Source organism: Schistocerca cancellata, chromosome 7, assembly GCF_023864275.1.
Source record: "Schistocerca cancellata isolate TAMUIC-IGC-003103 chromosome 7, iqSchCanc2.1, whole genome shotgun sequence".
NCBI classification, from domain to species: domain Eukaryota; kingdom Metazoa; phylum Arthropoda; class Insecta; order Orthoptera; family Acrididae; genus Schistocerca; species Schistocerca cancellata.
In genome coordinates this window covers 75,986,755-76,012,829 of record NC_064632.1, presented here as the reverse complement: position 1 = coordinate 76,012,829, position 26,075 = coordinate 75,986,755, and positions in this window count along the sequence as shown.

Sequence of the window (26,075 nt, the reverse complement as noted above, 5' to 3'; positions counted from 1 at the left end):
AAATAAAATTATTGATTTATCTTAGCACGTCTTTTTTTTTAATTTCAAAACGGTACTTACTTAAAAAACACTCCATCCCAACGTATGCTAATTTCAATCACCTTCTGTCTCGCTTTTGATTTGAATATTTCCGTTTTTACCTGAGGCTCCAACTTGATGTTAGAGTGTGAGATTCCCGATGGCTTACTACTTGAATGCCGAGTGGCTTCGGTGGCTGGATGAGGGACTTAATGTGCATTACTCGCACAAGAGAACCGACGCGTTCAACTGGTGACCCTTCCAATCAGTCGCCACGTGCCTACCGTTCACGGAGATACATCACACGCGCCGCCGCACATCACTGTCCTCCGACGGCCAATCATTACCCATCGACAGCCAATACAAGACGTGACCGAGATAAACCCGCCAACCCAGCTCATCAAAGAGGCAACGTCGTCCCATACACACACTCATTGTGCCGTGTCAGTCCATACAAAGCTGCTTGAAAACCAAGAATGTTTATGTACGAGGGCAGTTCAATAAGTAATGCAACACTTTTTTTTTCTCGGCCAATTTTGGTTGAAAAAACCGGAAATTTGTTGTGGAATATTTTAAAACATTCCCGCTTCGTCTCGTATAGTTTCATTGACTTCCGATAGGTGGCAGCGCTGTACGGAGCTGTTAAAATGGCGTCTGTAACGGATTTGCGTTGCAAACAACGGGCAGTGATCGAGTTTCTTTTGGCGGAAAACCAGGGCGTCTCAGATATTCATAGGCGCTTGCAGAATGTCTACGGTGATCTGGCAGTGGACAAAATCACGGTGAGTCGTTGGGCAAAGCGTGTGTCATCATCGTCGCAAGGTCAAGCAAGACTGTCTGATCTCTCGCGTGCGGGCCGGCCGTGCACAGCTGTGACTCCTGCAATGGCGGAGCGTGCGAACACACTCGTTCGAGATGATCGACGGATCACCATCAAACAACTCAGTGCTCAAGTTGACATCTCTGTTGGTAGTGCTGTCACAATTGTTCACCAGCTGGGATATTCCAAGGTTAGTTTCCGCTGGGTCCCTCGTTGTCTAACCGAACACCATAAAGAGCAAAGGAGAACCATCTGTGCGGAATTGCTTGCTCGTCATGTGGCTGAGAGTGACAATTTCTTGTCAAAGATTGTTACAGGCGATGAAACATGGGTTCATCACTTCGAACCTGAAACCAAACGGCAATCAATGGAGTGGCGCCACACCCACTCCCCTACCAAGAAAAAGTTTAAAGCCATACCCTCAGCCGGTACAGTCATGGTTACAGTCTTCTGGGACGTTGAAGGGGTTATTCTGTTCGATGTCCTTCCCCATGGTCAAACGACCAACTCTGAAGTGTATTGTGCTACTCTTCAGAAATTGAAGAAACGACTTCAGCGTGTTCGTAGGCACAAAAATCTGAAGGAACTTCTCCTTCTTCATGACAACGCAAGCCCTCACACAAGTATTCGCACCCGAGAGGAGCTCACAAAACTTCAGTGGACTGTTCTTCCTCATGCACCCTACAGCCCCGATCTCGCACCGTCGGATTTCCATATGTTTGGCCCAATGAAGGACGCAATCCGTGGGAGGCACTACGCGGATGATCAAGAAGTTATTGATGCAGTAAGACGTTGGCTCCGACATCGACCAGTGGAATGGTAGCGTGCAGGCATACAGGCCCTCATTTCAAGGTGGCGTAAGGCCGTAGCATTAAATGGAGATTACGTTGAAAAATAGTGTTGTGTAGCTAAAAGATTGGGGAATAACCTGGTGTATTTCAATGCTGAATAAAACAACCCCTGTTTCAGAAAAAAAATGTGTTGCATTACTTATTGAACTGCCCTCGTATTTTTCCTTGTTTCAATAAACTGGTGTTTGAATAACTCTAGATGTTCACCGCTTAGTTACTCTGATCTATTTTCCACATACAGAAACGTTATTTCATTGAGGAGCTGACAGTCGGTTTGATTAATGACGACCAAGCATAGCGCCCAGCAGAAACAAAATTAATTATCATTTCAGCACAATTTCGGTTTATTTCATTTTTATCAAATATTCTGGAGTGCGGAATGGCGCATGATGCAGCTGTTGTAGCAGCATGTCACGGTACCACAGCACACGACGAATGTCATGTTTGCACAAGGTGTACTGATAGTTTGGATATGTAAACGATTAACGCCTCAGAGCATCGGCAAAAAATATAAGGCGATTATGTTACCCACCATTATGTAAATAATAAAGAATAATTAAAGGATTTTCCATTCAGAAATCTCATTTGAACGTTGTTTGTTTGTAAGATTATCGTGTCATGAATCGTGTAAGAAGGAGAAAAGGCTACAGGCACGTGACCATTTAGAAAGCGCATTGATCGTGGCGCTTCATCGTTCCACGAAATTGCTGCTCACGTTGGTTGGGATAGCACGACTGTCAGGAGAATGTAGGATCCGATTGGTTCAGGAGTGCCACAGTCAGTGCCAGAAAGATCTTAACAGACACACGACTAGCACCAGAGACGACAGAGTCTGGTTGTTCACCGTGTACATTCGCTCTGACACATCGCATACTCTCATGAAATGCGTTTCTTTACAGCAAGACGAGTACCCACTTGGACAGTGTGAGAGTACCCTTTCTGCATCTTCACTTGATGCGGCATTGCAGAAAGGTGTGGCCAACTGACACGACTCGGTGTCTTCATTTCTCGGTTCTCAGTTCAGCTTCACGATGGAAATTCCCCTTGTGCGGGACCAGAGAAGAATTATTTTAGCAGGATACTATTCGTCGTAGTCATAGAGGCCCAGCACGTAAAGTGACGCCACTGGATACACAGCACGAACATCCCGGTTATCACAGCAAGTCTTATATTTCTGACGTGTCCCATCTTCGACGTTTCTGTGTCATCCGTAGAAATATAACTTACGCCCGCATGTCGTGCACTATGTCCCGACCTGCCTCGATACAGAGGATGTTCGAGTAACCAGCGTCTTCTCCAGGTCTGCCACCCACTGAAAATACGTTTTCGTGCATTTCCGAGAGACAGCCACATCTCTCATCAGGCACTACAGTTGATGAACTCTGGGACTGAGTTGAAGCATCATCGGTTGACGTGCCTATATCCGTAATCCAAGCTCACTTCCACTCTATCCCCAGCCAGTTTTGCTGCCAAAGATGGGAGCTCTCTATACCAATGTAGCGGCCAGTATACTCCCAAACCACCTACAAAATACAATCACGTGTCCTTCCTACTTCACTGTATACGCACAGTGCGTAAGCTTTCGTAATTTTCTATTACTTATGGTGCTTACTTTAAAGGACACAGTGTAGCTTATGATTAGCACCAGATCTTCTAGTACTGTTTTTTGCGAAGCTGTGTTTTTTCTAATTTCTTTCTGATTTTTGTATGAAATAATCTTCCTACAAAGTGGGCACGTTCTTTATTTGTTGCGTCTGCTTTGGGTTTCCTTGCAGTTTTTTCCTGTGTAGTGCTGGTTGCCTCACATTACGTGTTATGGATATACCGAATAGCTTCAGTTCGTATAGAGTGACCTCAAACATGTCCTTTATGACATCCTCTGGGAAGTGGAAATTATGAGGTCCATTAAACATTTTCCTGAAAACGGTCAACTGGAAATACATCGTAACATTCTGGACAACTTACATTTTAAAAAAAATTGTGAAGCTTGTCTGCACCTGTACCTGATAGTTTCTTTAGTACTGGACTAATGATTATGTATTTTTATTGCTTCAGTATGCCTTACTTTTTCGCATATGGTTTGGATTTCGGCATACCCTGATTTTATAACATATGTAGTACTTTTAGCCAGGTCTCTACTATTTACTCAATATGTTAACGACATTCACTAAAATGTTAGTAATATACTTTGTTTCCTTGAGTCCTGATCACATATTAAAAGTACAAGCTGGTTACTATTCTGTTAATTGCTTTGTGTTAATGCTAGTTAACAATGAATAACCCTTAAAAATTTTTTGAAAGCATTGTCAGTTTTTTATACCGTAAGAGTTAAGGACGATTACACACGCAAATTTGCAGCTTCAGGTTGCTTTATTACAAAAAAAGGTCATATACACTAAACATAATCCACATATTTGTTACATATACACTACACATAATCCACATATTTGTTACATATTTCAAGATAGATCTGTATACATGGTTGGTATCAAAACTTTCTACAATTGTAAGAAAATAATTCCAAATACTTAGACAAAATCACAATAGCCAAGTTTTTCAAAGCATTTTTGCTCTTCTGGTATCACCACATAGAGCAGTATTAAGTTAATATTACTTGTCCTAATTTTATTCTCTTCTTTGTGCAATGTGTAAAGTAAGTCTGGCCGGTAGAGAAGCAAAAGAACACTTTGCACTGCTCACACATTACGAAGGTAGCCTTCTGCCCGGCATTTTGCCCTGCTCTTTTGAACAAGGCAGTACAGCTTGATTACAAAACCAGAAAAAAGTAACCCCACTACCATTGATGTAAACGAAGTTGGGATTGAGTCCTAATGTATAATACATATTATCCAAAAGATTAAAGCTTATAAATCCGCTGTAAAATTAACTTGTAGTTGCCTAATACCTGGTGAATACCTGTAGAGCAGTATTAAGTTATTTAGGGCATATGAAAACACTTGTACTTGAAAAAAGATTTGCCTTTACACTAATGTCTTCGAGACACACTGTGCAGTTAGGGAATCGGAAGTTTGCAATAAGTGCTGCCACCTGATGGTACTCTGAAGAAGGAAGAACAAATGAGCTGTAGCAAGTCAGATGTGTTTCGTACGTAATACCATAAGCCAGAAAAGTTTCAGCTGCATGTGAGCCTGAGAACAAAAATAAAACCTGGAGGTGTCGTATGTGATACATCGGGTCTGAAGAAGTATGTATTTTTCCCAGTAGGGCTTAATTAATATATGATAAATCGTCTTATGTTATGTTTATGGTTCTATGTCACCTGTAATTGTTCTACTATGTTATTCGGGGCAGGATTCTAACATTTTTTGCTACGAATTTGACCTCGCTACATGAATTTCCACAGGTAATATTTCCCCACTACGCATGCATAGAACCGATTTGCGCCACCGACAAGGCTTTTCGCTCACGCCATAGCTGGCCACTTTCCTGCCTCATCTCCATACATTATTGTCAGCTGTTTTTATTGTACGTAATTTCCACACAAATTTCGTATCAGTTATCATCTTTAAATTGTTTTTATTACTAAGTTGATTCTTGTTGATATTTCCCACATGTTAATTATTTTTTTGGCACTCTCGATGGGTTGTGTCCCTATATCTAATAGTTAACCGGCTATGTTCGGCCTACGGTTGTCCATTCCGGATTCATGGTAGGCGTGTTTAATTTTTAATTTTTGGCTAGGTGCTCCAGCTCATTATTGGTCTTTTATCGCATTACGTTGGGAAGATATTTCATGACGGTTCTCATAGTTTAAAAAAATTATGCAGTTTTGAAGAACTGTAGAGCTTTGCTTTTCGCTTACACGACGATCCACTAGCTGCCTCATTTATTCATAGACAAAGAATGTTCGGTCAGTTCCATATTGCAACTTTAACGTCATTATTCACTATGTAAATAATTTGATCTGTTTCTCACTATTTGCTGTAACGTTTTCTAATTTAACAGATTTTACTTGATGTTATGGCTTCTAGGATACGAAACCGACAGTTAAAATATTCACAAGAACACACAGGTGTTTATAAAAATGGCTCTGAGCACCATGGGACTTAACTGCTGAAGTCCCCTAGAACTTAGAACTACTTAAACCTAACTAACCTAAGGACATCACACACATCCATGGCCGAGGTAGGAGTCGAACCTGCGACCGTAGCGGCCGTGCGGTTCCAGACTGTAGCGCCTAGAACCGCTCGGCCACACCGGGCGGCACAGATGCTTATAGTTCAAGATGTCTACTTATTGCTGCCCTCAAACAAGATAGCGCATTAAATTTTTTGTCATCATATCTCAAATCTACTACAATTATTTTACTTTGACTGCTGTTTGCAATTTCTTGTAAACTGCACTATTTGTTTTACACGCTATATTAATTTCTTGTATTTTTATGCATGATACGAAGTGTATAACCTGATCGAACGGCAAGACGTGTACAGTATAGGGTGAGTCAACAACGACTTTACAACTTTGGAATAACATAGAAATGTATTGAGATAACTTACAGAATGGGAAGATGTGTCATATTGTGGCAAACAACCTCAACTTTCACATGGAAGTGTGAAAGGTCATTTTAGTTCGATTTGACAACCATTTGTGAGAAGGCAAACATCCCACTGGTAATCAATTTCTTCCCACACTCGTTGTAGCAAACGAGCATAATTTGTGCAACGGCAGCGTAGATTCCCGTTTTCAGATCGGCCGAATTGTTTAGTAGGGAAGGAATATACACACGGTGTTTAATGAAATCTCAGAGAAATAAATGCACTGGTGTCAAGTCTGGTGAGCGAGGTGACAATGCAATTGCTTCTTCACAGATAATCCACTGACGTGGGAAGCGATTACTGGGGAAACTTCGAACATGTGTGAGGGAATGAGGAGGTGCACTGTCTTGCTGGCAGTAAAGCATTCCATCTCGGTCATCTTCGTCGATCTGTGGAACTAAAAAGCTTTCAAACACTTCCAGATATACGATACTAGTTACAGTTTCCACCATGAAGAAGGATGGACTACACGTTCAATCTGGTAAGAGTAAAAAATACGTTAACTTTGGCGCTGTCACGAATGTGTTTCAGGGTTGCAAGTGGATTTTCGTTGTCTCGTGTTCTGCAGCTGTGAGTGTTCAAAATGACACTGATATGAAATGTTGGCTCATCGCTGATGATTATTGTGTTCGGAAATGCCCCGTCGTCCTCTATCCGATGCAACACTTCTGCACAGAATTTCCCAGAGCAGCCTTATCTGTATTGAAAATGTGCTGTGCCATTGTGAATCTGTACGGTTTGAAAGGTAAACATCTGCGCATTACTCGGCGAACAGCCTTTTGCGGAAAGCCAGTCTCTCGGGATGCACGTCGCGTTGATTTGATGACCGCAGGCGTTGCCCTCCTTAACCTGTTCGACATAATCATCAACATGCAGGCAACCTGGTGATTCCTGTTACAGTGAACGATCCGTCTCAACAAAGTTCTTGTGCCAAGAGTAAATTATAGGCCTGTTTGGAGGTTCTTTAGCGTACTCGTTGCCAAATGTGCGCCAGACAGTTGTTGCAGAGTTCGCTTAATGAAACCAAAGCACACAGCGAGCACGATATGCATCAGTGGAAGTAAACTTTTTATCTGTCCACTACGCTGGCGTTCTTTGTGACGGGATGGAATACTGATACACTGAGTAAATAAAACTTCAGGTTGTTTGCTACAAAATGAGATACCTGCCGATTCTGTAAGTGAGCTCAATAAATTTTAGTATGATTCCATAGTTTTGAAGCCCTTTTTCACTCAACTTGTATATACTTTATCAGAGTGTAGTTGCTTCAGTTGGTTTCCGGGACGACAAGTGTGTCAGTAGCAGTGTAACCTCTTGAAAGCTTTCTCCACTCCGCGGCGTCGAAACTGCGCCCCGGTCGCGAGCTTTCGCGGACAAAGTTACCGAGATGGCGGGACTGCATGGCACTCGGGCGGGCTTTCTGCCGGCGTTACAACTGGTAAATAGCAGCGCGGGAAGTTTTAAATTAAGACGAACTGTTCCCGCGGTTCGGCTGGAATTATGGCCCCACAGCGCCGGCCGCCACCCTCCCAGGAAATTACCCAAAATGTTAAAACGGCGCCGGCATTACCTTGGCGACCTCCGCTACGCTGTCTGCTGTGTTCCTTGTTGAGGCTGCTTAGTGTTCGCCTCTGAGACCCAAAACAATAGGGCGAGACAGTATGAGGTCCCTCGAAAACCGGAGGCTTGAAAAGTTTCTGGTACCAGAAAGGAAAATGAAATACGTGGAACGAAGCAAGAACGAAGAGTAACCGACAAGACATGTTGACCAAGACATAAATGTCCGCAGAAACAAGGGACCATGAAGGACACATTCAGTTTATCTCCTCTGCTGTTCAACCCGTATATTAAATTTCCTTTACTTCAAGGGTATGGTCACAAATTCCTTTGTCATCAGACTACCGATTTCGGTCTAAAGAGCTATGATAAGTCGTCGCCATAGATATTCACAAAACGGCATTTTAGATACGAAAGGCAGCTGCGCCCAGCGTACAGAAACTGTACGGGATCCTCTCACACCGAGTCTACCGCATAATTTCAAACGTGTTTTCACTAAAACGTGGAAACGACTTTTTTTCGACGTTACACTACAAGTCTTGGGCTTCGTTCCTCATACAAAATTGGCAAAATGAAAATCAGGCCAATGCCCGGTTTTTCAGCTACTGGAATATATAATTAATGAAGTTGAAATGGATGTAATGAAAAGGCTTCCTGTCAGGAAGGTCGCAGTTCGTAGTAATAGACGGGAAATCATCGAGTAAAACTGAAGTGATATCAGGTGTTCCCCAGGGAAGCGTCCTGGAACCTCTGCTGTTCCTGATCTATATAAATGGCCTGGGTGACAATCTGAGCAGTTCTCTTAGGTTGTTCGCAGATGATGCTGTAATTTACCGTCTAGTAAGGTCATCCGAAGACCAGTATCAGTTGCAAAGCGATTTGGAAAAGATTGCTGTATGGTGTGGCAGGTGGCAGTTGACGCTAAATAACGAAAAGTGTGAGGTGATCCACACGAGGTCCAAAAGAAATCCGTTGGAATTCGATTACTCGATAAATAGTACAATTCTCAAGGCTGTCAATTAAACTAAGTACCTGGGTGTTAAAATTACGAACAACTTCAGTTGGAAAGACCACATAGAAAATATTGTGGGGAAGGCGAGCCAAAGATTGCGTTTCATTGGCAGGACACTTAGAAGATGCAAAAAGTCCACTAAAGAGACAGCTTACACTACACTCTTTCGTCCTCTGTTAGAATATTGCTGCGCGGTGGGGGATCCTTACCAGGTGGGATCGACGGAGGACATCGAAAGGGTGCAAAAAAGGGCAGCTCGTTTTGTATTATCACGTAATAGGGGAGACCGTGTGGGAGACGTGAGTTGGGATGGAAGTCATTAAAGCAAAGGCGTTTTTCGTCGCGGCGAGATCAATTTACGAAATTTCAGTCACAAACTTTCTCTTCCGAATGCGAAAATATTTTGTTGAGCCCAAACTACATGGGTAGAAATGATCATCAAAATAAAATAAGAGAAATCAGAGCTCGAACAGAAAGGTTTAGGTGTTCGTTTTTCCCGCTCGCTGTTCGGGAGTGGAATGGTAGAGAGATAGTATGATTGTGGTTCGGTGAACCCTCTGCCAAGCACTTAAATGTGAATTTCAGAGTAATCATGTAGATGCAGATGTAGATGTAGATGAAGACTTGTACTGTGGTCAGCAACATGAGAACAAGAACTGTGCCACTCGGAAACAGACTACTGCTATCGGTCGAGAGGGTCCACGTGTTTCCCACTCCCGGGGAGTGCTTTGATAACTTGCACGGAAGGTACCACATCTCCTGAAGGGCATTTCACACAGTGGATACAGCGTCTCGACGCTAAGGCAAGCAGGCTTAGAAGGAGCGTCACCGTTTTGTGTCCCACGCAACAGCAGACTCGGCTGACGCTCCGGCGACAGCAGGTGTGTCTCCTCGCCGCCCCCGCACAGTGAATATTTCACGGGCCACTGACAGGCTGGCTGCGCCGTCCTACGACCGCGCTTGCTCATTCGCTTGTCAGCCTGCAGCCTCCTTGAGCCGCGTCGTCTCCGCAAACTGGAGCCGAAGTTATTGATGGGGGCGCCTGTAATTGAGATCCCATTTTGCTGTCCCCCCACCACAGCCCCCCACTGCCGTCCTGTCCGCCCCACTTCATCGTCTCCTCGCCCGACCCCTCTCCTCGTTCACCAGCGATGTGTTGTGGCGGCTGCTGCGTGGAGATTTCTGCGCCCGAAAGCCTGCCTCGCGTCTTTACGTTCCGAAATTGCTGTACCACCCCCGACCATCAGTTGTTGTCTTCTCAAGAACTCTGTGATTGATATCCAAGTCATAAAATGAAGTGAGAAGGTAATGGAAGAAGTTTTTGTGCACAGCAGCCAATAAAAAGGGACCGAAAATTAACAATACTGAAAAACTAATCTTAGATTTCGATCCATCAATAATTCATTATTGACGCCTTTATCGAATCCCTATCAATGTCAACTATCAAATCCATGTCTCCCCACAGATACCATACTTCTGCTACAAGGTGTTCGATTTATCAGATGACCGCATGCACAGCGCAGTAGACGCTGGGTCAAGAGCCCCATTGCCCGGTGAATCGGTAGTATTTTATGTTAATCGGAACACAATTTCGTCTAGAAAATGTGTAAGAAAAGGAACCATTTTCGTTCTACCAGAGACAGTCGATGAGAAATCAAATTCCTTCCAGTAAAACATAGCACGTGATGTGCTTCCTTCGTATTAGTTGATAGTTGTGCGATAAACGGAGAGATCGCGGATTATCAATGACCGCAGGTTTGTCAGCGTGTGTGTAGGTGAACAGTGGTAAGCGCCAAAATCATGACTGTTTATAGTACTAAAGCGTTTAGTGCTCGTGCCAGGAATATGCTCTTGTGGGACAATTCGTACAAATCCGAGGATGATCTGGGTAACTGATATTTGCCGCTGAGATACATGTGAATAATCATTTAATCAAGTAAATACCGTTAACTTTGTGATTTACCATAGGTTACGTGAATTTGCGTGACAGCGTGACTGCAGAACTGTTAAAGGCACCTTAACATTTTTACTTACTATAGTAAGGCGATAACAAAATTAATACCATACTGTGCTGACTTATAGATTAATTTTTGAGGCTTTTATGCCTTACTATTGCAATAACTGGAAACAACTTTTAGTATCATAAATTTACACAACACGGATCTTTTAAACTCGTAATAACGTATCGTTATCTCGCCAGCTAGTAACAGTGGTAATACTAAACCACATTATGTGTACTCAGTCTACTAGTAAGCAATGTTAAGCACCCATTCAGATATTTTTAAGAATAAAATTTTTACCAACTGTTGGAAAACAATGACTTACATGAATGAAACATTCAGAATGGATGTACTTAAAGTAACATATTTATATGGTTGTTCTAAGTCTATGCTGCACAGTTTCTTAAAGGAACTAACTTGTTACTTACGATTCTTTACAGCCAAGATTTTTAATTTATAAGAAACAAAATCTCAAGGAAGAACGTGAAACACGAAGGACTCATATATTGTTTTCTTCAACTCTCTAAATACAACAACACATCAATTCGCTCCATAGCTTCGTCGTCAGCAATAATAGTTTCAAATTACAGTTGACATTCGAAACCATCTTCAACTGTTACATACCGACTTTGGCTAATCACTGTTGAAGAAAAACAGTACGATGTAATCATAGCAACACTCATGCAAGGTGGCTATAATTTCGCACCTTACAAGCACTCATCTAAATACTTCGCTGTAATTTCCAACTGGAATTAGGTCTCATTTGATAGGTTGTACGTCGTATGTATGAATATTTAAAGAAGACTGACATTGTCACGTACACCTTGTATATAGTTGTTAACGCTTATTGCATGAAAGGTGTCAGAGTGTCTTTGTTATAAAAACGGCATAATGAATGATTGCCTATATTAGAAGAGGTTGGAACTCCAGTGGAAATGAAACTGCAGGCGTAACTCGAGCCCTGGGTGGAAAATCCCACACAGACATGTTAGTCCTGCTTGACACAGGAAGTAGCCAAGATGGACGGTCGGGGCTTATGAGCGCTGCAGCACAGTACAGCAGCGACCAGTCGGTGTTGTAGCGGGGCCGGAAGAATAACCGGATAACACTTCGTAAACTCTGAAAATCTTGGACGCAGCAGAGAGGAATGAGGAAGCGTTACCTCAGAAATCCCGCAGGCTACATTATTTCCGAGGATTTTTACTCTGAGAAGCGTACCATTGTATGGGTTCCTAATTAATGGGGATAGGTATTTCTTCGCAAACTTCCAGAGCTGCAAAACGAAAGACTAAAATATGGTTGGTCGACGTTCGGAAGAATCTGTAGAGAGGGAGAACATTCCGTGGTTTCGAGAATATGATTCGCCTTCTGCACCTACGACGGAGGGGAGCCAAGCTTTGCTGGGCCAGCGGTGGAGAGAAGGGGGTTTTCCGTTTTGAGTGCCCACGCTTGACGGTCGCTCAGTATCAGCTTTTGTTGGTACAGACGGACTTGCTGTCTTTGCTCTCAGGAGATTTTGTAGTTAGAACGGTTAGGCACTGTACTGTTGCGAACTTACACTATTCTGGACTTCGCCTCAAGGTAGGGAGTTGTCATTGAGTATGCAGTGTTCAGTGATTGAGAGCACTTTTTCTGCCTATACTCACGTTATCTCAACTCCGTCCTTGTGGCTAGGAGTTCGCGTTTCTCGTCTGTAGAATACAGAGGAGACCACAGTATTAGATTATACTAGTCAAAAGACAATATTCTGCTTTCCTAGGGTTTGAATGAAGTTTTTTTTTTAATATTTTCTGGCTGGAGTTCTTCTGTCGTCGCAGACGTGTACGAGAACCATCACTCCGACGCACCGGACGCAGTATATATGGTGATATTGCTAATTGCTTCAGCTTATTAGGGGCTTTTTCTGCCTATACTCACGTTATCTCAACTCCGTCCTTGTGGCTAGGAGTTCGCGTTTCTCGTCTGTAGAATACAGAGAGGAGACCACAGTATTAGATTATACTAGTCAGAAGACAACATTCTGCTGTCCTAGGGTTTGAATGAAGTTTTTTTTTTTAATATTTTCTAGCTGGAGTTCTGTTGTCGTAGATGTGTACGAGAACCATCACTCCGACGCACCGGACGCAGTATATATGGTGATATTGCTAATTGCTTCAGCTTGTTAGGGGCTGTACAGCAAAACAGCTGTGATCAACTATATTTTATTTCCACTGATGTTGCACACCACTTTAGATCATAGATCATCTTTGAAAGTAGTGTTTTCTAGTGTTTGGTACGTAGATGATGTCAGTCATCTTTCGTTATTTATATTAGATCATGTAGACAAGAAAAGGGGCAGATTTGGACAATTGATCAATCACATTAGTTAGGAAATCCATTTGTATCTCTTTATGTCCATTGGACATCGATATGTAAACATTTGTAATATATAACGTTGTTTTAATCCACAATGAATGTATAAGCAGAAACAGCATTTATCATCTGTAGTTACCAGTTCCCTTAATTATTCATTTATGTTGATGTTGTAATTTATAGCCGGCCGGTGTGGCCGACTGGTTCTAGGCGCTCCAGTCTGGAACCGCGTGACTGCTACGCTCGCAGGTTCGAATCCTGCCTCGGGCATGGATGTGTGCGATATCCTTAGGATAGTTAGGTTTACGTAGTTCTAGGTTCTAGGGGACTGATGACCGCAGATGTTAAGTCCCATAGTGCTCAGAGCCATTTGTAATTTATACGTTAAAGAGCAATAAGGAGAAGATAATATCACCATTAAGATATCCCAAGATCTGCTTTAAGGGGTCGTCAGGCAGGGTCAAATCTTCATTTTCATGTTCAGTATTCTCCGTCGCGCAGTTTCATTTTACACCCGCCTGGAGTTGCATCTTGGAAGCTTTGCCGTCTGATGGTTAGTTGATGCGCCTGTTCTTTTAGTAATTAGTGAACTTTGTAATATTTTGTAGGTTACCGTGGCTTTACGTAAGCATTTAACAACACAGTCCGTTTCAATACAAGATGTTACATTGGATCCATTGCCTTATTGTCTATCAGTGGCATATTACATTTTCGTAAGGTTTCTAAAGGCTAATAAGCTAGCACTTCTGTTGGGTTATTCTAAAGGAAGCAACCGTTATTGGCATTAGCCCTTCAATAACTTGAACTTGTTTTGAAATAAAAGCTGATACAACAAAAATCGGTACCAGAAAAGTATATCCGAGAGTAATTAGAGAAAGAGTTCCATACAATAAAGCTCTAGATGATGAATCCAACCATTGGTAACTGTAAGAAATAAATTTATAGTGAACTATACTTCCACATAATAAGCACCTGAAGCAAGCATAATTTTTTTACGAATACATTGTCATTATAAATAATTTTAAACGTAAAATATACACTCCTGGAAATGGAAAAAAGAACACATTGTCACCACATCCTAATAAACGAGCCACCGTTATCAAGTGTTTCATCGTTTATTCCGTTCTCCTGCACCCACACCACATTCCGACAGCTTAAAGGGCGATTTTTCAGCATACTCCGCGAGCGCACGATTAATGAACATACCTACGTTGTTTCAGCATCGTGCACTGTATACAACCCGCAATGGAGCTTTCGGAACTCCGTCAGTTTAATTATAGCCACCCAGTATTAGGCTGAGTTGGTGCATTTGATATTTAAAGAGACTCTGCGTCAGACATTTATCGATCCCAAGGACTGTCAAAAGATATAGCAGAATGTCCACATTGTGCTTTTCTTCTATTTTTTTGTTGTTCTATCAAGTAGCGATGGAAGTATCAATTAATAAGATAAATAGTTTTCTCTACATTATTTGTCTTCATTTGAATCTTGGCTTGGTGTGACATAGTTCTCTTTCATTTCAAGGCTTAACCGCTAAAGACGAAAACATTATTTTACCCCATGAGACTGAAACCTTCCCGTCTCCTCTATATCTCTTTTGTTACGCAAGCTTCCCTTCTACAATAACCTATGAAACCTTCCCTTAGGATTTCCATATCTTGCTTAATAATAACAAATGAAATCTTACCTTTGAAATTAATTCTCTTTCTCAATAATAATAAGTGCTATCTTCGAGTACAAATTTAAATGCTGATTATTAAAAGTGATTTGCTGATTGTTTTGACGAAACATAGAATATGTCGTCGTCGTGGCCCTCAGTCGTTACCTGCAATAACATAAAACTGTTCCTTACCTTTTTTACTGTTACTGGATCGCCATGTGACTGCTTCATCGAATTGCGACATGAATATACTTACTCTGTTTTAGTTTACTCTAGTAGCTGCTGGGGGCTATCATAATAAGTGGCTGTATTTATTACCAAAGCTGACGTTATTCTTTAATAGCAAAGTTATTATTCTTTAATTAATATGAGTGAAGTTACGTAATTCATAGTGAAACTTTTTCTTGACAATAATAAAATTTTGCAAAGTTTTACGTTAATGGTTTTTGGGATGGATTACACTCAATAATGGAATATTACTGCCAAAAATTAATTACATTCTGAAAACAATTCTTCAAATACTTATTGTTGGTAATGAAATGATTCTACAAACGTTCAAATGGGACTTAATTTTTACAATAATCTTACAACTAGCATTGCGGAAACATGCCTTCAGTAGTTTTGGGTTCCTAAAAAAAAAATTCAATAATATTAGTTCCTCTTACGATAATAGTTAGCTGATGTCTCTGTACATCCGTTTATAATCTCTTGTCAATCATAGCTGGTGGCTGGCAGGCACACCGCTCCTCTCAACCTCTCGCTTCAGACCGGCTACCAACTCGCGCTTCACATCTCGCCTACTACTTACTTCCTACGAAGGCTGAAGTGCGGTCTCTCCCACCAACAATGCTTTCTGGTGCAGACAATACCTGCTACCATTACAAAATGTATCAATGCGCGGTCATTCCCGCTCTTTTCTTAAAATGTATCCATACGCGGTGTCTCCCGCCCTTTTTAAAATTATATCAATATGCGGTCTCTCCCGCCAACAATACTTTGGTGCAGACAGTCCCTGCCACCACAATTATTTCCAAAAAGACAAATATTAATTATTCCTACTTAATCCTATTAATAAAATATAAACATCTTTCATAAATTGTGGTTTGACAATTGACGTCTCAGAACACCATTTTAGACAAAGAAAAGCGCACAATCTGGGTCATTCACTACATTTTTTTTCTTTGGAAATTTTATTTAATTTCTGTTGCCTTAGAAGTGTATACTCCGACCAAAAATATTTTGTCGTTGATTTTGGAGTGAATCGATGACAGGAACTAACCGCCACCGAACAGTAGTTCTTCCCCAAGTGCCATGTGCTTCGCCGATTTGCCTGTATTACACAACAGGTAGGTGGAGCGCCTCGTGCAGCGTGCCTGGGTGGATGCCGGCAACAATGCCCACCGCCTTTGCAGTCTGTCCGTCACAGAATAATCTTGGTGAAACATGACTAAGGGAAAAAACACCCGCTAGCCAATGCTTCACTAATTAGCTATCACTTATCTGACATAGGCTTCAGGTTGTCAATGGGGCTCGCTTATGTTGCAGGCAGAGGTGGCATCGTCGGCGCTGGCCGACGTCGTGCACGCCGTCGTCAACGGCGCTGACGGCTGCGTCTTCAGCTTCGGACACGCACGGCTTGGTAAGGGCTCTGCAGCCGTCCATCTGTACATGTATGTGTGTGTGTGTGTGTGTGTGTGTGTGTGTGTGAGAGGCAATGAGTCCTAAAATTAGTGCTTTTTCACAAGGAACTTAAGCTACATTTACAGGGGGCCGTAAAAATTGCATATTGACGACCACATATCCTGACAATGTTGTCACGAAACACTGTGGCCACACGAACTGCAGCCACCTTTACTGCAACATTACCGCCCACTGTTTCCACGCAAGTGTTTGCGGCAGTGCATTTCCCGGCCAGGCGTGTTTACATGGCGCCACGCTGTTGCCACCGACTGGACGACCGCGAGCAAGTGGAAGTGGGTGCGAGTCTGCTGTTTTCACATTAGACAAGGAATAAAGATGAAAAGAATAAAAGAAACTGGGTTTCATGGATGCATTTTCTTCTAAGTAAGCGGATAGTTTCAGACAAAATTTTACGTGAATGTCGACGCACGATTTTGAGTATCTAATAGAAGCAGTTGGTTCGAGAATTTCTAAGACTGACGCCAGTATGCGGGAGCACATATCAGTTACAACGGGACTGGCGATCACTCTTCGGTATTAGGCTGCTGCGGTTCGTACAGAAGTTTAAGGGCGGTAGGACGTCAAGCGGGCCGACTTGGAGCAGGAGAGGCACCACAGGTCATTTTAATGTCCACTGTCTATACTTTTACAAATTAATTCATAAAATTTTATCAACATGACCAGAAAGGATTCAGGATTCACACTCACAGCAGTGGAAGTTCGGAAACACAGCAAAATTATTTTTTTTTTTTACGTGTGAAATTTCATCAGTTTTTCACTTACTATTGGCTGCATGTCTTGCTATAATACACGTTTCTTCATATGTAACAGAGGTTTTTCGATCAATTTTGCACAACGTTCAAACCATACTTACAGGTGTACGAAACTCTAGTATTTTCCAAATCTATTAAAAACTGTGGTATAAATTGAGGTAATTAACTATAAAATTTGAAATTTTTCTTAACATGAAGTTTAAAATGTAACACCTCATTCACTTTTACATAAATAAAAAAATTCTAGAGTTTCATACACCTGTATGTATGGTTTGTATGATATGCAAAGTTAATCGAAGAATCTCTCTTACTTATAAAGAAAAATGTATTACGACAACAAATGCAGCCAATAGTAAGAGAAAAAAGATAAGATTTCACATGTGAAAAAATTATTTTGTTATATTTTTTAACTTCCACTGCTATCAGGGTGACTCCTGATTCCTTCCTGGTCATGCTGACAGAGTTTTATGAATTTATTTGCAAAAGTATAGACAGTGGAGATTACACTACTGGCCATTAAAATTGCTACACCAAGAAAAAATGCAAATGATAAACTGGTGTTCATTGGATAAATATATTATACTACGTAGAACTGACATGTGATTATATTTTCACTCAAATTGAGTGCATAGATCCTGAGAAATCAGTACACAGAACAACCACCTCTGGCCGTAGTAACGAACTTGATACGCCTGGGCATTGAGTCAAACAGACCTTGAATGGCGTGTACAGGTACAGCTGCCCATGCAGTTTCAACATGATATCACAATTCATCAAGAGTAGTGATTGGCGTATTGAGACGAGCCATTTGCTTGCCCACCACTGACCAGACGTTTTCAATTGGTGAGAGATCTGGAGAATGTGCTGGCCAGGGCAGCAGTCGAACATTTTCTGTATCCAGAAAGTCCCGTACAGGACCTGCAACAAGCGGTCGCGCATTATCCTCCTCAAATGTAGGGTTTCGTAGCGATCGAATGAAGGGTAGAGCCACGGATGGTAGCACATCTGAAATGTAACGTTCACTGTTCAAAGTGCCGTCAATGCGAACAAGAGGTGACCGAAACGTGTAACCAATAGCACCACATACCATCACGCTGGGTGATACGCCAGTATGGCGATGACAAATACACGCTTACAATGTGCGTTCACAGCAATGTCGCCAAACACGGATGCGACCATCATGAGGCTGCAAACAGAACCTGGATTCATCCGAAAAAAATGACGTTTTGCCATTCGTGCACCCAGGTTCGTCGTTGAGTATTCCATCGCAGGCGTTCCTGTCCGTGATGCAGCGTCAAGGGTAACCACAGCCATGGTCGCCGAGCTGATAGTCCATGTTGCTGCCAACGTCGTCGAACTTTTCGTGCAGATGGTTGCTGTCTTGCAAACGTCCCCATCTGTTGACTCAGGTATCAAGACATGGCTGCACGATCCGTTACAGCCATGCGGATAAGATGCCTGTCATCTCGACTGCTAGTTATACGAGGCCGTTGGGATCCAGCACGGTGTTCCGTATTACCCTCCTGAACCCACCGATTCCATGTTCTGCTAACATTCACTGGATCTCGACCAACGCGAGCAGCAATGTTCGCTATATGATAAACTACAACCGCGATAAGCTACAATCCGACCTTTATCAAAGTCGGAAACGTGATGGTATGCATTTCTCCTCCGTACACGAGGCATCACAACAACGTTTCACCAGGCAACGCCGGTCAACTGTTGTTTGTGTATGGGAAATCGGTTGGAAACTTTCCTCATGTCAGCACGTTATAGGTGTCGCCACCGGCGCCAACCTTGTGTGAATGCTCTGAAAAGCTGATCATTTGCATATCACAGCATCTTCTTCCTGTCGGTTAGATTTCGCATCTGTAGCACGTCATCTCCGTGGTGTAGCAATCTAAATGGCCAGTAGTGTAAAATGCCCTGTGGTGCGTCTCCTGCTCCAAGTCGGTTTGTTTGACGCCCTAACCCCTTAATGCACTTCTTTACAGTGCTGTACTCATCCAGAAGCCTCTTTGTACCAAAAGTAGAGCTGCCTTTGTGAAAAGACTGAAGGGCTTATTTAAGGTAAATACTTGAAGTAAGTCCGAAATAAGAATACGAATTTTATTTGTATTTCAATTTTGTTCACCAGCACTCACGTCTTTTCACACTATCGGTTCGTGCTCGAGGCAATCTCAGTACGAAACACATGATATCAAACGCAAACTACGTTGATGGAGAGTCACCTGTGCTTCCTTTCTTCCTAGGCTACATATTTTCTTCGCATTCGCTTTAAGTTGGAGGACTTTGTAGTTTTTTGCTTGCTTCAGCACTCCTCATTCCGAAATCATCGACAAGTGTTACTCTACCGTTCCTTTTCAGACTCCGATCCTTGTATACATTACTTACGACATCCCATGGATCTAGTCGTATATGAATCACATTTAGAAAATTTTTAATTCTCTATTTTGCACTTCTCCAGTGCCGTACACAAAAATTCACAACAGTAAACAACTAACAAAATACGTAGTCACATGTATGCGACCAACATTCAAACAACAAGGAAGTTATATTGTTTTCGCTCAGAGACGTAACTGCAGCGCTGTCAGTGAGAGAGGTATGAAACCAAGGTGAGTGTGCGAGGGAAGCATTTGCAAACAAGCAGAGAGATAGATATTACCCTGAAATACGAAATATTTTCCACCCTTGGTGGCCAATACCGGCAATCCCTTTCGCAATACTTCCGCAACCACCTGCAGCATCAGCAATATTAGCCGACCTTACTGCAATATTGCCGCATATTGCAGGCACTTAGTATAAATTGTAAATGTTAAGTGCGATTCATCCACAGCCGTGTAACTTGTTATTTTATTTTATTTTGAAGGCTACCAGTTTCAGCATCTCATTATGCCATCTTTAGACCTCATATGCACCTCTCCAAATGAACGAAAATCTGATATACATCCATACTGCCATCAAGCCTTCGAATGAAGTACTAGTGTAACGACAGAATTCACAACATCTAGTGATTTATGGCTGCATATCAGATTTTCGTTCACTTGGGGAGGTGCATATGTTTTTATAGCTACCTTTTGGACATTTCTCACATCTTTGTTATCATAACGTATCTCCATTCTACCTAAATCTAAACATCCTAGCTTTATCTAATCACTTACTTAATCTACCTTGGTTTCGTACTTTTAGGACACAAAAACAGAAAATCATGAATTTCAACCAAAATATTACTTACTGTTTCCATTAAATTACAATGAAAAGGGAATACAAATATAAATTTTGAAGTTTCTAGCTGCTTCCTGTTGCGCCGATGATTTTTACATCAAATGTCCAAATTTCGAAAACTGTTAAAGTTACTAAACTGAACCTTAACACATTATTATTTTAACATCACTCCTGACATGCTATTAACATTTCAGATCATTGACTTTACTTTTAAGGTATTGTGCAACATTTGTGACGTCACAGCTAGTTAGAGAGGGCTAGGCTGGCACACAAGAGAGAAAGCATATGAATTCTGTATGACGTGAGTAGGCTGCTTTCCTTCAGCAGGTCATAACATTTGAACTTTGAACTGTTCTACTATTGCAATAAAAATAGAAATGGCTACAGGACTGTGGTTTTGCGCGTCAGTTGTGCTTCCCTTTTTGTGTGTGGCCTGTGGTCTTTTCTAATCACAAGGAACCCTCTACCAATCAAGCAGTTCGCAGCAAGTTATGGTAAAGAGAGGAGCTTATTCACTGGCGAAATTTGTGCTGAACTTGATAGAGACCCCACTGGTCCTAGGGCCTTATTGTGCTGTAACCGTTTTTCGGCACCGAAAATACTTAGCACAACGTCCCTCATTATAGCAGTGGTCCGGCTCTTGAATAGTGGGAACATCTCTAGCTTTTCCTCTGTGAAATAATATTTTCTATTCTAGTTACCGTATTTTCGGCTTTTGTTGTTTTCTGTTTGGATTCCCGTCTCGTCAGCAATTATTTGCACAGTGATTACTGAGCCCTTGATAAACTTATCGTCTTAAAATATCTTGGGGTTTTAGGACAAGTAATGTGATAATATTTTACTATGGCTTCACTATTGCCTAACTAGTAGCCGAGTGCTTTTCTGTGTATTTCTGTCTTTTTTGTCGACTTATCCGTTGGCGCTATTTCTTAAGTAACATACTGATATAGTCGGTGTTGCAAAGATGATTTACTCGATATTTTAATACTGTGCAAGCTATATGCATTTCTAGAGCTTGGTAGACTATTCAGTAGCAGTTCAGCCAAGTTCCTCCGCACGTTCGCTGCTTGAAACGAATCATGGCATTTCTAGAGCTAGGTAGACTATTCAGTTTCAATTCAGCCAAGTTCCTCCGCACGTTCGCTGCTTGAAACGAATCATGGCATTTCTAGAGCTAGGTAGACTATTCAGTTTCAATTCAGCCAAGTTCCTCCGCACGTTCGCTGCTTGAATCAAATCATCCGAGCTTTTGTCTGAGAAATGAAATAAACTTCTTCGTATGCACTCTACTGAATATGCATATTTCCTCTGTGTTTCGTGCTTTATCTAAACGAACAACAGCTATCCATAGTTTATGCATATTAAGAGAAGTCGGTGTTGACTGTTATCGGCGTACAATGGTGTATACGCACTTATAACAATATTACTGCAGCTAAAGGAGAAAAATAACATTCGTTAACAAATGTTAAAATTACATAAATTTAGGGTAAAATTTTTTGTATGTTTCAACTATGGTGTGAGTGTCCAATTCGTAAATTTAGGTAGCTGAAATCGCTTCTACTTGCCGTACCTTCAATCGTTTCGTTGTTCTCAGCCCTAACATTTACGAATCGGATTTGTACTTAATTATGGCTTTGTACTGCACGTTTTCTCCGGCTCAAGCTTGATCCAGCATGTCTTTCTAGGAACATCTAAAGGCAAAAAAATACATCTTCTCTTACTCACAGGGACTAAATGATGTGATAATTTGGAAATAATTAACGCACGAAAAACTGTGTATAGAAGATTGTAAACTCTGACGCACGTAGCCCTCATCAGAGCCGTAAAGTAGAGGGTGCATATGTACGCCATAGTACTCAGTTGGCATTCGATCTTTAATGGCCTTGTTTTCTGGACTTCCTAAAATGATGTGGTTTGCATTTTCTTCGCAATCGGTCACAGTCGATGCAGATGTCCTTTAAAGGCCAGCCGGTGTGGCCGTGCGGTTCTAGGCGCTTCAGTCCGGAACCGCGTGACCGCTACGTCCCATAGGGCTCAGAGCCATTTGAACCATTTTTTGTCCTTTAAATCTCTCCTGTTTAAATTCATGTGTGATACAGTTGTATAAAATTATCTTTATACCAACTGAGTAGTACAACAATTAATAGTCGGCAATTTTCAATAATATTTCCCTTTGCTGACAGCCGATCTCTTCATGACGCATGACGCATGGTGCAGGGAATGGCAATTGACAAGCAATGTAGACAAGTGTAATGTGCTGCGAATACACAGAAAGATAAATCCTTTATCATTTAGCTACAAAATATCAGGTCAGCAACTGGAAGCAGTTAATACCATAAATTATCTGGGAGTATGCATTAGGAGTGATTTAAAATGGAATGATCATATAATGTTGATCGTCGGTAAAGTAGATGCCAGACTGAGATTCATTGGAAGAATCCTAAGGAAATGCAATCCGAAAACAAAGGAAGTAGGGTACAGAACGCTTGTTCGCCCACTGCTTGAATACTGCTCAGCAGTGTGGGATCCGTACCAGATAGGGTTGATACAAGACATAGAGAAGAGCAGCGCGCTTCGTTACAGGATCATTTAGTAATCGCGAAAGCGTTACGGAGATGATAGATAAACTCCAGTGGAAGACTCTGCAGGAGAGACGCTCAGTAGCTCGGTACGGGCTTTTGTCAAAGTTTCGAGAACATACCTTCACCGAAGAGTCAAGCAGTATATTGCTTCCTCCTACGTATATCTCACGAAGAGACCATGAGGATAAAATCAGAGAGATTAGAGCCCACACAGAGGCATACCGACAATCCTTCTTTCCACGAACAATACAAGACTGGAATAGAAGGGAGAACCGATAGAGGTACTGAAGGTACCCTCCGCAACACACCGTCAGGTGGCTTGCGGATTATGCATGTAGATGTAGATGTAGATGTAGATTCTTCGTTCTGCACCATAAGAATTGCCATTTAAATCGTTGCAGGTAACCAGCGTGTCGTGTCCATAGGTGATGTGATGAGCTTGAACGTACACTTTGTGTAGCCGTTTTGTCAGCCCGCCCGCTGCCTTGGATGGCACTGTGAACTGAAATAGTAAAATTTTCTGCTTATTGTCCTTGATGCCCATTATATCAACTTTAGGGTGATATTTCATCCCCGCCTCTGTGAATATTCACTGCTTGAAACGGGACTGTTTCCATGCTTCACCATTGCATCTAATTGCCTGTAGCAGTTGCACGTCCGATGGCTGCCAAGTTTGTGACGCGCTTGGGAAGGGGTTGGCTAGAATGGTAGAAGGGGTTGTCGATAGCCCCCATGGGTTCACTTCGGGTTCCCACTGATTGATCTGTTACTCCACGTGCCCCTCCATCACCCCGCAAGCACCGTCGCTACAACCGCTGCCCCCTGCCCACTCCACTAATTAACGACAATTTTACAAACAGCCGTTGGCAACTTTTGTGGCCGTCAAAGTTCCGGGTGATAGGTGAGGGCTTGCTGATAATTTGCAACTAAACGAGGCCGTTCGATTGCAGGTGAGTTTATGTGTCTCCCGGGCAGATAAGGTTGATTTAGTGGTCGGGAAGCCGCTGGAAGATTAGAGGTGCGTTTTAGAGCACGCACGTGTCGCGTGGGGGCGGCCACTGCGGTGTTGAGTTGGATTACTGCCGCGAGGGAGGGGGGCGGGAGCCGCCGGCCGTTCCGAGCTCTGAGGGGAGGAAGGAGTTTATGGTTATGGCTCGTTAGGCAATTCGCAACACGCTTAATCAGAGTTTTTTTCGGGGTGAGTGGGAGGGGGGTGGCTACGAATGGGATATTTTGTCTGCTACACCGAGATATTTCCCGAATTTTACATAAACATTACATATTGTTCTGTGATTATACGATAAGAAAGCAGCAGTAACCTTTCTTCTTTGTTATGAAGATCTCTATCAACGCTGGAATTTTTTCTCCCTTGAGAAAAATTCAGCGTAACGTTCGCAAAGGGAAAAAAATCGCGACCAATATCAGTCATTCTTCAGCATCTGCGTGTAATTGAACATGGTAATCAGGTTGAGAATAAAACTATTACATCTACGATCTGCAAACGAACGTGATGTGCATGGCTAAGATTACGATCCATTGCACCAGTTATTAGGGTTTCTTCCTGTTCTATTCACGTATGGAACGTGAGGAGAATGATTTTTGAGTACTTCTATTCGTGCACTAATTATACTAATCTTATCCTCACGATCCCTATGTGTGTGATACGGAGGGGGTTGTAGTATATTCGTTGAGTCATCATTTGAAGCCAGTTCTCGAAACTTTAATAGATTTCCTCGGGATAGTCTTCCAGTGCAATTCCTTCAGTACCTCTGTGACACTCTCCCACGTGTGAGACAAACCTGTAACAAATCGTGTTGTGCTTCTCCGGATGAAATGATGGTCAATAAAACACAACATCCAGCCTCGAGCAGAGAAAATCCCCGACACAACAGGTAATCGAACCGTGACCCCTCGCATGACTTTCTGCCGCGCTGACTACTCAGCTACGAAGGACGACTTAGCACAAAAAATACCAAATTTCAAATATTTTTATACCCACCGAACGAGTGGGGCTATTATTTTCATGAAACTTTGGTGCAGGGTGTTCCATGAGGAATGGTCACTATTCAGGGATATGACACAAAACCATCATTTGAAGCAAAACAGCCTAGTATACATGATCTCTACTCATACCTTAAGAAAGACCTATAAGCACTTGTACAGTAGAGGACATGTGTTTCATAGCAGCAAAGATCAACATGTGCTCATAGCCCTTCTGGTATGCACTTTAGAGCCTGTGTATACTAGACTTTCTTGGTTCGAATGATCGTTCCTGTCATATCCCTGAATATTGACGTTTCCTCCTGTGATATGCTATATACTGAAGTACCTCGAAGTACTCCATTTAATAAACTGATAACGAAAAGAGAGATAAATTTAATTGTCCGTTAATGTTTTGAATTCACTGTGCCATAACAAATTCTATGAATTGCCTACCTTCCCAGGCAACCATCTACTCTCCTCCAGAATAATAAAACATGTGATTTCTGTGTTAGCAATGAGAATAAACACTGACTACGAAGCTTTCTTCATTACTACTTGTATGCCGTTCCTTACAAATCATCTGGAGTCGATGGTGAGACGAAGTTGCAAGCAGTTTCAGGGTGCAAACCACTGTTTAATGCACGAAGCGGTGGATTGTCCACAATGCTGTGTTGTGAAACAACGTCAATTGTAACTTTCTGCCTGTACGCTAATTTTCGTTTTACTATCACATGGAGTTTCCAATTTCCTGTCAATAACATATTTCAAATCGGAATCTTTCGGGCACTTGGCCCTTCCAACAAATCTTTGTAGACCCTCTACGGAATAAATGTTTCACTATGTCCAAAATTAATTTCCCTCTGCAGAGGAGTGTGCGCTGATTTAATAGTTCCTGGCAGATTAAAACTGCGAACCAGACCGGAATTCGAACCTCAAACTTTTGATTGGGGTAAGTAAAGCCGCGAGGTCACATCGTGACTCATGTTTCACGTAGAAAGAATAAAAG